The 13,287-nt window shown below is 45.5% G+C and overlaps 1 protein-coding gene across 1 annotated transcript in view; it reads right to left on the minus strand.

The window, feature by feature from the left end:
• The window catches only part of NRXN3 (neurexin 3), a 968,667-nt gene extending 958,595 nt beyond the window's left edge, over window positions 1-10,072 (minus strand). The window contains exon 1 of the mRNA XM_068192702.1: window positions 9,837-10,072. The gene's annotated coding sequence lies outside the window, so the exon portion shown is untranslated. The remainder of the gene's footprint in view (window positions 1-9,836) is intronic.
• Between the last annotated feature and the right edge of the window lie 3,215 nt (window positions 10,073-13,287).

A 13,287-nucleotide genomic window follows, 5' to 3' on the forward strand; every position in this document is an offset into this window, starting at 1 on the left:
GACTCTCAGCAGCACTTGTACAATGCCCTTAGTAATATCCTTTAATGTTCAGTCTGCCCTGAAGTGTTGGACTAGTTTGAACTGGAACTATTCTATTCTATTTTATTATCAGATATATGAAGCTTTCCTTTCAAGGAACTCAATGTTTTACAAATTATAATTTTGAATTTTCAGTGAATGGCAGAAGTGATGACTGTTATGAAAAACTGGTTAAACACACTCTAGGAAAAAAACTCCCGACTTCTGCTTCTTAAGTTCATACTTCAGGACCATCCTACCTGCTCTGCTGACACTCAATACCACTGTAATGAAGTTCATGGGTCATGGATCAGTACGTGCTGAGGAACACCTGGCTGAAAAGCCTTACAGAAAAGGACCTGAGCTTCTGGTGGACACCACATTGAATATCAGCCAACAATATGCCCTTGCACAAAAGGCAGCTAATGGTATTCTGGGCTGCATTAGAAATGTTGTCAGCAGGTTGAGGAAGGGAAACCTTCCCTCTACTCAACACTGGTGAGGCCAAACATGGAGTACTGTGTGCAGTTCTGGACTCCTCAGTACAAGAGAGAGGCAGACATAATGGGGGGAATCCAACAGAGGGCCATGAAGAAGATTATGAGTGTCTCTCATACTAAGAAAGGCTGGGAATGCTAAGACTGTTTAGTCTGGAGGAAAAAATACTCTAGAAGGTGTCTGAGGTGGGCAGTGTCTGATCAATGTACATAATTACCTGAAGGCAGGGTGTAAAGATAACACAGCCAGGCTTTTTTCAGTGCTGCCCAGTGACAGGACCAGAGGCAATGAGCACAAACTGAAACACAGTAGGTTCTGCCTGAACATCAGGAAACACTTTTTTACTGGGAGAGTAACTGAGCCCTGGCACAGGTTGCCCAAAGAAGTTGTAGAGTCTCCCTCCTTGAAGATATTCAAAAGCCATCTAGACATGGTCATAATTTCTGGGTGGCCCTGCTTGAGCAAGGGGTTGGATCAGATGACCTTGAGAGTCCCGTCCAAATTTAACCATTCTGTGATTTTCACCAACCATCAGCAGGTCAAAAATCTTCTAGAAAATAGTTGCTCTGTGGCTTATTCTGTTATTTTTCAAATGTCAACTGATGCTATAGCAGAACCTTCTGTACATTGATAATGCAGATGGTGCAGAAAAGAATTTAACAGCTAGGATGGGTTCCTTCTCAGGACAATGCTGCTATTTCACTTACTGCATGAACTGATTAAGATCTTTGTGCGATCATTTTAATTCAGACTTATGCAATGCTCAGAAAGGTCAGACAGGTTATTCCCTCCTTTCGATTACTTCCCAGAACCAGTAAAGACAGAAAGCACAGTGGTCAAAAAACTCAAATCAAACTGTTTAATACTGTTAAGAATATATTGCTCACATCAGCAGAGAAGTTTATTCCAGATAAGATCTCAGACTAAAGCAAGGACTCTTATCTTCTCTATGCATCCCCAACACCTGGGAGTACTAAAGGAGGGCAGCACAGCCTTCCATTGGCTCTTCCAGTCTAATGAACAGAAGAGAGTTCAACCAAGCAAGGGAAGGACATATCATAACCTTTTCTCACTTTCTAATGCTCCAAGGACCAGAAGAAAAAGTATCAAAAGTGTACATCACAACCTTATATGTGTGTTCAGTGACTGACATCCACATGTAGTAAATGAAGGTCAGTTAGATATTTGCAAGTAACAAGAGCACTACAACGTGTGGCTTAACTTGCACCACAACTTGATTCACTTATATATATAACAGCAACTGTAAGAGTAGAAAATTAGAAGAATATCAAACTGTACAGAAAGCCTCTCAAACACCTTGAAAAGAATCTCTCTTCCATTTTGCTTTTTAATAAAAATGAAATATTTTGTAAGAAATAATGTTGTCTACCTGGTAATTCCTTAATTCATATCAGTTGAAAACTGTGCAGTTACAGAAGGAAGAAGATTCACACTTATGATGAGTGAAAAACTCTAAGCTTAAGGTGAACAGATTTTTCTACAGCCCTTGCCTTGCTTCCCTCCATGACTAGTCATGAAGACAGGACAGAAGGTCCTTCCACACATCCCTCACCAGATCCCATTCCTCCACACTCCATTTAGTTTCTGCAGTTCAAGCAGATTCCATTTCCCCCTGAAATCAATGTTTAATTAACACATTATTGGAAAAAAATGGGATGCAAGAACAGGCTGAAACAAAGCCAGCACTACCCTGCTCTGCAGATGCAGCCAGTCCCATTAGACAATTGCCCCACTGGAAAGTTATTCCTCTCTTCACCCTCCTTCAGCTGCCAGCAAACATCAACCTCTTGCTTAGTTACCTTTCTTTCCATCCCCACAGGACTCTTTTCTTTCTTGGAAGAGGTCCACAACAGCAGAAAAAAAGTAGAGGGAGAAGGGAAGCAAGTGCTCTCTGTGTAACCTCACAGTATGACCGAAGCTTCTTCTTTAATCCTGCCACCCCACAGGAGCAGCACACTGATTCCCCTGATGACCACCCCATCAACACATCAAGCACAGCAGGAACAGGACAGTGTGCTGTGCCATGAGCAGAGGATTCTCAGAGGGTCAAACTCACATGCAGATCCTGGAACTACACACAATTGTATGTACCCAAAGGCAGTGGAGATACTACCAGCAGCTTCAAAAAATTTACATCATACCTCCCCCTATCCTCATCAATTATTATTCTATCCCATTCCTTGGCTCTCATCCGGCTGCTGGGAGGTACTTGGATGCAGGGGATGCTGCAGCACTGTCAAGGGCATTATAAGGCAGGCCTAGGGCTTGAGCGCCCTCCCTGCTACACACACAGGCACCCACACTACAGGGCTGGTGCAGCCAGCAAAGGACAGCAGAGTCCATGAACTCCTGGGCTGAGCTGCCTTAGTAATGAAGGGAGGCATCAGGATCTTTGAAAGAGTCTACCATCCCAGCACTGTCATTCCCAGGATCCAAAGCTACTAGTGTTAATTAGTTCCCATGATGTGATGGATGACAAGCGGTAGGACTAGGAATGACACAAGCAGATTGTGTTTGAAATAAGCCGTCCCTCACCATCAAGGGCAGAGGAAAGGAATTTGGAAAGGACAGGAGCTCAGCACACCAGTGAGAGATGACAGATACGCTGACAGCCCCAAAATCCCTGATATACCCTTCCCACCACCCCAGCTCGCTCCTTCTGCCAGCAGACAAAAAACAGGCAGGGGAGTATGCCTGGGAGAGAACTCAGGCACATGGCTGTGAGAAACAAGAAAGCTCTGAGACAAGGGGAAGCAAAGCAGATGAAGGGCTAATCCACCCTGTAGCAAGAGGCCATATTTCAGACAGAGCTGAACTTCTGACAGCTATAAGTGAACCTCCACCACCCTCTGAAAAGCCACATAGTGATACCTGCAGCAGCCCAGAGTCTAAAGAGGCTGAAGGCTAAAGCCTTCAGAGCACTTTGCCAAGCTGGCTGTGCGCTGCACAGTTCACAAGAGCTGTCCACAGTGCTGAGAGAGAGCTGTTTTCTGTGAATGGTAACAAGAGAAACTGTGTTCCCACCTTCCCTTAAGGAAGAATGCAGGATCTTCCAACATCACTAGTGTATTTCCAGTAGGAGTCTTATTGCTCAACTTTTCAAGAACATCACTACAGAAACACTGCATTTTATCCCTACTAGAATTCAGTAAAACCATATTTAATATAGCCCAACCAAAAGTCATAGTTTTTCCATTAAAAAGAAAATCTCAAAAGGGTATAAACCAAGCACTAAAAGTGCCATCCATTGCCCACAGCAAGTAGAAAGGCAGAACAAGTTTCTCCCATGCTGTCTTCCTACAAACATGTCTTCATCTGGCTGTTTGGATGGCAGTGAGACGTCAAAACACCACTTCTGGTTCTCAGAGTCCTTTACACATGAATTGCCACTATCTATGCCCAAGTGGGGAGAAACAAAAGAAAAGAAAAAGCAAATAATCTGGACCAAGATTATGTAGTGTACTGGTTTCAAGAAGATACCTCTTGTAGCTTGGTTTCAAAAATTAAAAGTATCTTCCTCACCATTTACTGTATGAATTACAAACCAGCTCTGCTAGACTGACAGACTGCTATTACATAGAAGAGGGGAATGAGGGAGAGATGAGAGCTTATAGAAATTTCCAAAGCTTAACCAAAATTTGGGTAATTTCTGGCTCCAGCTTGGGCAACTGTCCGAAAATAAAGCCTATCTTCTCTTCATGCTGGTGGGGGGCAGGGGCAGATAAAGCTGGATGCATTTTGTTTTTAAATTAAACACCACGTCTTCTACATCATCATCAGAGGTCATCTCTTATCCTGGCTTTTGGTCATCATAAAGCTTCTGACTCCTTCAGTTTGTTCTTAGACAGATCACTGTGTGTCCTTATCATTGATACAGCCTATCACAGCTCAGCCAGTACCCTGACATCCACCTGCACGTGCCCACTGCACAGAGCTAAAGGGGAGGGCAAAGAAAAACAGATCCAGGGGGGAAATACACTCTGCTTCTCAATAAAAATACTTTAAAGAGCCCTGGAGGAGGCTGCAGAGAAAGAAATTCAGTAGACCCCCCAAAATACCACTGCTGATACCAAAAAAACAGAACTAAACTCCACCTTCCCAAGAATAATCCAGACAGGAGCCCAACCATCTTGTACAGTCACTGCTACCACAAATTACCCCTGGCACCACTTCTCACTCTCTGAATGCTTTGCAGGAACTGAGTTCTCCTCTCACTTGAAGGATGCAAAACATTAGGGTCAGGGTAAATTCCAGCACTATGTCAATGTTCTTCCTTGGGTCTGAATCACTGGGGAAAAGGAGGAACCATAAAACCTTAGGCCCACCTTTGCCATCAGGGCATCAGGGAGATACCAGGGAGGCAGTCTCCACAGGATGGGAGCAGGCACACAAGCTCTGCAATACATTCTGCCTGTTGCTCAGATGGCCACCACATTATCTTAGAGAGCAGCCATGTAAGAGCCCAATGTAATGAGGAAAAAAAGGTATGAGAGAACATTGAAAGGAGGGAAGGAGGGCTACGAAGACAGTCAAGGACCTAGAGACAAGCCTTATGAGAAACAGCTGAGGTCACTCGGACTGTTCAGTCTGTAGGAGACAGGGAATACCTCATCAGAGTCTGCAACTTCCTCATGAGGAGAAGTGGAAGGGCAGGCACTGATCTCTTCTCTCTGGGGACCAGTGACAGGACTCGATGACATGGCCTGAAGCTGAATCAGGGGAGGTTTAGATTGGATATTAGGAAAATGTCCTTCACCCAGAGGGTGGTTGGGCAATGGAAGAGGCTCCTCCCCAGGGAAGTGGTCACAGCACCAAGCCTGACACAGTTCAAGAAGCATCTGGACAATACCCTCAGGCATGTGGTGTGATTCTTGAGGTGTTTCGTGCAGGGCCAGGAGTTGGACTTCCAGTTGAGGATATTGTATGATGGTAAGATTCCTACAAGCACAGGAGCTGCAGCACAACAACCACTTCCAAAGTAACTGAGGTAAGAGGGACAGCAGGAAGGGATCATAAGGTAATGACTGGTGAAGCTGGGCAGCTGAAGCAAGGTTGGCTCTGGTGAGCACAAACCAAGATAGCAGAGTAATCTCTCCAGGCATCACCTAGAGCAACCAGTGGGGCACTGGAGCCACTCCTGCCCCCATCCTCCTGCCTGTAGTTTACCACTGCACCTCAAGGTCAGAGGAAGGAGAAAAGCAAAAGGCGAACACCAGTAGCTCCGGACAGATCTATTTATTCATCTTTTGCTATTGTTTCATGAAGTGGAAAGATCCAGAAACACGGAGACCTAGGAGCAGGCACAGCCACACAGAGGAAATGTGAAGCAGTAGCTGGCAGGACCACAGGAGCACCTTCCTGCCACAGCTCCCCTCTGCCTGGGTATGAGCAGCCCATGACCAAAGATGGAAGTCCTTCACACCCAGAAAAGGAGGGTGCTGAGCAGTTCTGTGAGCCTTGGAGAGAGTCCTGAACAATCTGAAATGCAGGAAAAGCTTCCGTCTCGCTGTCTCAGCTCCCTCATCCCCATGTGCCAGTCACCACAGCCACTCACTGAGGCTTGTCGGGTCCTACACTGCGTTCTAGCTGGGGGAATGAAGGAGGGGAACAATGGATGGAGGGAGAGACTCTTACTACCCTTTGCTTCCTCACCCCAGCCTTTTCCCTGCTCCACTCAGACCTGAAAAGCCATGGCTCTCCTGCACATCCTACAACAGAAGCACAAGGAGCTTTTCTCCGCCTCTCAATTCACCACCCTCCAGGCTCCAGCAGGGACTGCATGGAAATGGCGATATTCCTGTATTGTCTGGATCAACAGTATGGATAAGCTCAAAGAGGGCAAGAGAGGATGGCATGGGAGGATGAGGCAGGAATTCTTTGTTTTGTCCTGGTTCCAATGCAGCCCACCCCCTCTCTCGATCGCGATGCCCTCCAGCTCGGACATGCAAGGAGGCATTGCAAAGGGAGGGGACCTGGGATGCTCATGAATTTTGTTTCCCCTACCAAGGGGACAGCACACTCCCTCGAGCATGCCTGGCTGTGACGGAGCTCCCTGGAGTAACCTTTATTCCAGTGTGTCGCAAGCATGTATTTCACGGATGGTTACACTGCATCATTATCACCAGACGTTCATTTGACCAAAATAATGTTATTAGCATCGTCAGGTCCATTTCCCCCCACACAATTTCCCCCCCCCCAGTACACATACACCCCTCCAACCCCCAGGCCCCTGCCATCCACAGAGGCACACCCCTCCCCAGCACAAAATCTCATGATGTGTGACACAATGTCCAGGAAAAGAGAACAGCAAGAGGGGCTGGCGAAATGGATGGACGTGCCTTTGGCAATTACTGCGCTCCTTACCCTCTGCCAGTGTTTACCAACCACACAGACACACAAAGATGCACACGCAAAAAATTGAAATTCAATCACCGACTATCCAAGGTACATGACTATGGGTGTACGTGTGTAGCCAAGCTGCGGTCACAGTCCTATCGGGAGCCCAAATCTGTGTGCCATGAAGTAAAGGTCATCGTGCCACTGTTGTGATGCACTAAAAAAAAGCCGCAGAGCCATCAGGATGTAACACAGAATTTTCTCGTCAAGGGATGAGAAACCTTCGGGGGAGTGGGGGCTGGGAGGAGGAAAACGGGTGTGCGGATCGGGGGGATGGGGGAAAATGGCAGAAAATGGGGAGGAAAATGAAGAATACAAAGCTCCACTTCGCTAATCCAAGATAGACAATCCATCCCTTCCCCCCTCTCTATGCCCTCCCTCCCTCCGAAATGTTGGTGCAGATGGATTTCTGTATCTTGGTTTTGCAGCAGTGGGTCTAATGACTCCCATACCAAACCCCCTCACTATGATAACCCCTCCCACTATTTTTTTTTTAGACCCGGCTGAAGAATAATGTGTTTTTAGAGATAATGGGTTTTATAAAAAGAAAAGAAAAAGGGACGCAGCGCAGACATTATGCGAATAAGCTGCTCCCCGCATCACCCCCATCTTCTCCCAACCACATATTCTGATTTCATCCCCTCCCGTCTTTCTCCAGCCTTCCCCCATCAGCTCCCCCAAGGAAAGGAAAAAACCCACAGCGCGATCTGGGTAGCCGATCTCAAAATCCCAAGCACTAATCTGCTTGAATTTGTTCTTCCCCTTATATAAGCAGCAGCACGTCAACATGTTCAGTGGAAACGCAGCGTAAAATGAGGCCAGGCTACAGCCATGGAACAGGGGTGGTATCGGCAGATATCGCTTCTATCGAGAAGCCATCACCACCAGGTTGATGAAATCAAGTATTGGGCATCCAGCCGCTCCCTTGCTTTATTTATTTATTTTTCAATGCTTACTCTAATTTCACTTTGTTTCATTTTGGTTTCACTCTACTTAATTTTTGAAAGGACAAAAGTGAAATAAATAATTAAAAGCCTAGAGACATACCCCACCAGAAGGTGCCCGAATGCTCCAGAAAGAGAATCCTCACCTCCTAACTTTGGGGTTTGTTTTTTTTTTTTTATAAATAAATACAGTCCTGTTGCTCGCATTATCCCCAAACTTCCCGTGTCCCCAGCTGCACCTCCCTACTCGGAAAACCAGACACTTTGTTAGCAAGAGAGAAAGGTTTAAGAAAGTGCCGAATACTGAAAAAAAACTGATAGAGAAATGGAAAATTATGTCTATACAATAATCCAGTTCATTCAGCTGATAAAGTGCGTTCAGTCGCAAACCCACGAGCAATAATCTCTGCAACCTCCTCCCCCCAAAATACTACTAACCCTTATATAAACTTGCTAAACGTAACACCGATGACCATTTCAAATGAAACCAGAGACAGACGTAACACCTTTCTGGTTAACACTACAATTAATAACTGACCGTATCATCACGGCAAACAAAACCTTTTGTGATCAAATTTTCCCCCACCTACTCAACATTTCTCTTAGACTTTTCACCAGTCTAGTTAAGAGCTCGCCCACTCAAAAAATAGCCCCTCAAAATTTGCAATAAGGAGGTATGGGTGAGCGGTCATTTCAATATTCACCTTTTTAGGAGGGCTGTGTGCTTATCTCAGAACAATTACGGGTAGTAAAAATACAGGAGGGACAAATAATATTTAGAAAAAACAAAAATAATTTCTTAAAACTATTTGCAACGAAGTGTTGAACAGTTTGACCACAGAAAGGTGGAACAAGAGCTTGGAAAAGCAAAAAGCTGAAAGTGTGCTTTTTGTAAACGATTCAATGTTTTTAGCCCTGGTTCTGCCTCCCCAATCCTTTGGTTTTTCTGCCGCTGATCTCATGCCTAATCTTTTTTATTGTTTTCTTTTGAGGGAGGAGGGGCAGAAATCAGGAAGAAAAAAATTGAAAGTGTTCAATTTTAACAAAATACATTCTTAAAACAGCACTGTTAAATATGTTATTTCGTAGCCACATAAAATTACCATTAAAATAAATTTAAGAGTAAGCAAAAGACAAGTCACCTGCAAAGCACCAGAGTCGGTGCCCTTAGGTAGGAGAATTACATCACTCCCTGACTCAATGGTGTTTTCTTTTAAATTATAAAGCAGGTGTATTTTTTTCTTACCAAAAAAAAAAAAAAACGATAAGAAAAAAACTATAAAGCCGTTATTTCACATAGATTTTGCATGAAAAAAGCACTGAACCAACCTTTAAGGTCACTGACTGCCTGAAAACCCACAGCAGTCACTCACGGTGGAAGTTTTCAGGCAAGACGGCTACTAAATCATTAATACAAACAAATGGAAGGCGGGGAAGAAAGGCGCTACCGTAATAGATCCGAAGACTTGGAAGAGGCAAAAAATATTAAAGAAAAAACTTTCCTTTTCAGCCTCTCTTCTTTTCTCGTTAGTATTAAAAAAAAAAAAAAAAATCCTTGAGCTTTAGTCAAACAGCCGTCTCACTCTAAGGGTCTCCCTGCTGTAACTCAGCGTAGTGTCTTCTTTTTCGAAAGCCCCCCCACACATCAATTTTCCATTGCAAAATGCCCCGCCGCGGGACCGGCGATCTCCCAAAAAGTCTGACCAAAGGAGCCGGAGCGTCCCGAGGGTCGGTGCGCGCCCACGCCGCCCGGGCGGGCAGCGCCCAGCCCCGGCGGGGCAGCAAGGAACGGGGAGAGGGATAAAACGATCCGAAATAGTTGTCGTGCGAAGGGTGAGGAGAAACCCACCCGCGGAGCTCCGGAGCGGCAGCGCCCAGCACTCGCCGGGCGGGCAGCTCCCTCCGATCCGCTCCGTGCCGAGCCGAGCCGAGCCGCCCCCCGCCCGCCGCCCCTCTCACCTCCGCAGCCGGGCGGGCGCCGGCCGCCGCGCCAACTCGCGGCTCGCCTGCGCTGCGGGGCAGGGGGCTCCAGCGTGGCCCCAGCCGCGGAGGCTGCGGGGGTCCCGGGGAAGCTGGGCTGGGCTGGCCGTGCCGAGCCGAGCCGTGCCGGGAGAGCCGCGGGCGGCCGCGGGCGGAGCTGCGCAGGGCTGAGCGCGCCGCGGTGCCGGAGCAGCCCGAGCCCCGCGCACGCCGCCGCCGCCGCCCCCTGCTGCCGCCGCGCCCGCCCGACCGGCCCCGGCTTTTAAAGAGACCGCGGGTCCGCGCCCCGGCTCCCGGCGCGGTCTGCCCGGCCCCGACTGCGGGCGCGGCCCCGGGCACGGGCAGCGGCGCTCCGCCGGACTTCGCCTCCCACGCTTCCGCCGCCTCTTCCCAGCAAAGAGCTGCGGCGGCTTTTCGGCTGCCTTCGGCCCGTCAGCCTCTTGTTCCTCGAGCGCTCCTTCACCGGGCCGGCGCAGCAAGCGAGGATCTTTGCCCCTCTGGTCCCAGCAAGGCGATGCCGGGAAGATGCGACTTATTTTTTCCTTCAGTTTGCTACCGGGGACCAGCCGTCAGAGCAGAGGAAGCGTCTTCCTCAGACAATCGCTTTCATGAGTACCCCAAAACCTTTAAAGTTCACAAAGAATTTTCCCTTCTAGCTCAGAGTTTGACCCAAACCTACTGCATATTTCAAGTCAATTTATATACTGTCCATTTCATTTAAACCAGCCGCTAAGTTTCCGTTTACAAACATCTCAAACTTTTTATCCACTCATTTACTCACTTCTAAAAGTAGGAACAACAGCAACTGATAGACACCATCAATTATGTTGGGGTCAATATTTCAATCACTTGGAGTGTACATCCTAGTGATCGTTATTTATCATTTTATCACCATTAGTACTTACAACAGCAAATGTACTCTGAGAAACATGTATGTAAAGCCTTTTAATATGTTATCATGCTAAAAGTTTACCTCAAAGAAGACTAGCATACAGGAACATTATGCTTATGAGGTGCACACAAACCCCAAAGTGAAGAATCAAACTTTCTGGCCCCTCTCTCTAGACTATATGATCTTGTAAAATTTGTGTATGATGCTCATACTGCAACACCAGACACTTAGGAATGCATTTGCCTTAGGAACAGACTGCAAAGCTATTTGTCTTTCTTTCCCCCTCTGATCATGTACCCAAAGGTTTTTGTCTTTTTCTACGTTTTGCATAGCAGGCAGCCTACCCGCAGTACTCAATAAATAATAAATAATTATTATTTTATACAGTATGTATTGATCACCTTCCTACTATCGAAATGCAGCTGCGTCTGAGGTGGATAATAGCCACACAGAAACACTAAATAATAGTTACAAGTAGTATTAGGAGCCCCTTGGGAAGTTTCTCTGGAAAACACAGTCCTTCACACATCCTAACAAATTCATATACATGCACAGAGAAGATGATAGTGACCTATTTCATCAAGGTGACAACGGTCCAGCAAAGAGGCATCTTCCTAACCCAAAATCAGCATCCCAAGAGCAAGATTTTATCCCTTTATATATTTGTGCAAAGGCAGGTTATTGTTGATTGGTTTTAACCTGTTTTATATGGACAACATAACAGCAGTAAGAACTATCAACCCCTTCTAAGGGCATGGGATTAGATCCTGGTCTCAATTACTGTGAAGAAAATCAGGTATTACTTCATTTACTTCAGTAGTTAACTAGTTAAAAAGTGCATCTGACAATAAAATCTGGCTTCTCATACATTTCTTCACTTGCTGGTAGTTCTGGCAACCTAGCATTTTGTAGCTTGCAATTTATCAAAGTAATGATTTGTCGAGATAGTCTTCTGAAACTGTACCACCTCTACCCCTTCCCTGTCCGAGGTCTTCTAAGACCATGCACACACATACCTGCATCATATTCTGATCTGGCTGCCTATCAACAGAGTATCTTCCATGTAAAATCAAGGACAACAGCACCGTGTCCCCTTCCAATTCCAAATTTAACCTCTTTGGTTTAGCAGACAGAAAACAGAATGTCCTTTGTGAGAAAAAACAAACTAGCAACTTTTAACCAGCTTCATCACCAAGGGTAAAGTGAGTCCAAAAAGATTTAGGGAATATAATCTAGTTTTCATCCTATCCTTTCATCTGGAAAAAGAAAAGCCCAGGACACCCATATATTAAATGTCTAAAATTAGGAAAAGGGATAGAAGACTTCATCTAACTGCAAAACTTCTATTCAGAGTGCAACATAGAACCAAGGAGGATAACAACTACTTTGGTAAAAATCTTACAGTGCCTGACTTGGACACACAGATCTCTACTTCTAAAAAATTGTTACAGTTAGGCACCAAAATAGCAGACATCATTTTACAAATAGGCACAGAATAGTGAAAAAAATATTAGAAGAGAAGGAAAGTTTTGTTAAAGTTGGAAGGTATATCTTTGCTGGGATGTGAAGCAAAACAGAGACAAGAGGAAATCAGTGCAAAATGAGAAGTTCTTTGTCCAGCAAGCAATGCAATAATTGCTCAACAGGAGAGTGGATTTTTCTGATTAATTCCTCTAATTCTTTATTTCTTTCTCATCTCTCACTCTAGCCCTGCAGTTTGCAAATAAGTTGTATGGAGATGAGAAAAAAAAAACATGATTCTTACAGTGAGGTTTGTACTAGAACTCTCCAATACTACTCATCTCCCCAGTATATGTCACTGGCATTGTGGTGAGACTTTACAGAATGTATGACATGCTCTAGATAAAGTGTTTTGTCCCCATCTAGAAGATAAGTAGATACATCAGACTTTTTCAGTGTCTTCATTAAGAAAATAACCAATTTCCTTTCCAAAGGGCCTTAAAAATTAGCAATGACATAGATTTATAGACCAAGGCACCTGACAATTCCAACACCACCAGAAAGAAGAGGTAAAGGCAAGAACACACGTTCGTAGAAATGCCATTCGTCTTCTTATGCTTGTTCCCTTTAGAATAAATTTCCAAAACTTTTTACCAAGCCAACGGGCTTTTCATAACTAAAAGAAAAAATGCTGTCATAAACTGGGGCAATTCAGTCAGTGCAATTTCAATAAGTTCAAGGTACTTATTGTGCTCTGAGATCTGGGCTTGCTATTTCAGGGCAGCAACTGTAGTAGGCACCACTCACAGCTTTTGCTTAGATCTTGCTAGAGGAGCGAGCTGGCTCACAGGAGGTTCCCATCTCCCTGATGCCACAGAAAGTGCCTGTGCTGTTATTGGCAGTTCCTGGATCCCCTCTTTCCTGTTGAGCAGGGGTAATGAGAGAGAGGGATCAGAGCCTGGAAGAGACTCTGGAGAGAGAAGTTAGAGGCATCATCCATCATGCCAGGATGTCCAATGCTGCACTGCAAGATCTAGAAGATTCATTCTAAACTAATGCCTTGAGTATGACAGCAGG

This window comes from Anomalospiza imberbis, chromosome 6 (assembly GCF_031753505.1).
Source record: "Anomalospiza imberbis isolate Cuckoo-Finch-1a 21T00152 chromosome 6, ASM3175350v1, whole genome shotgun sequence".
In the NCBI taxonomy this organism is placed as follows: Eukaryota; Metazoa; Chordata; class Aves; order Passeriformes; family Viduidae; genus Anomalospiza; species Anomalospiza imberbis.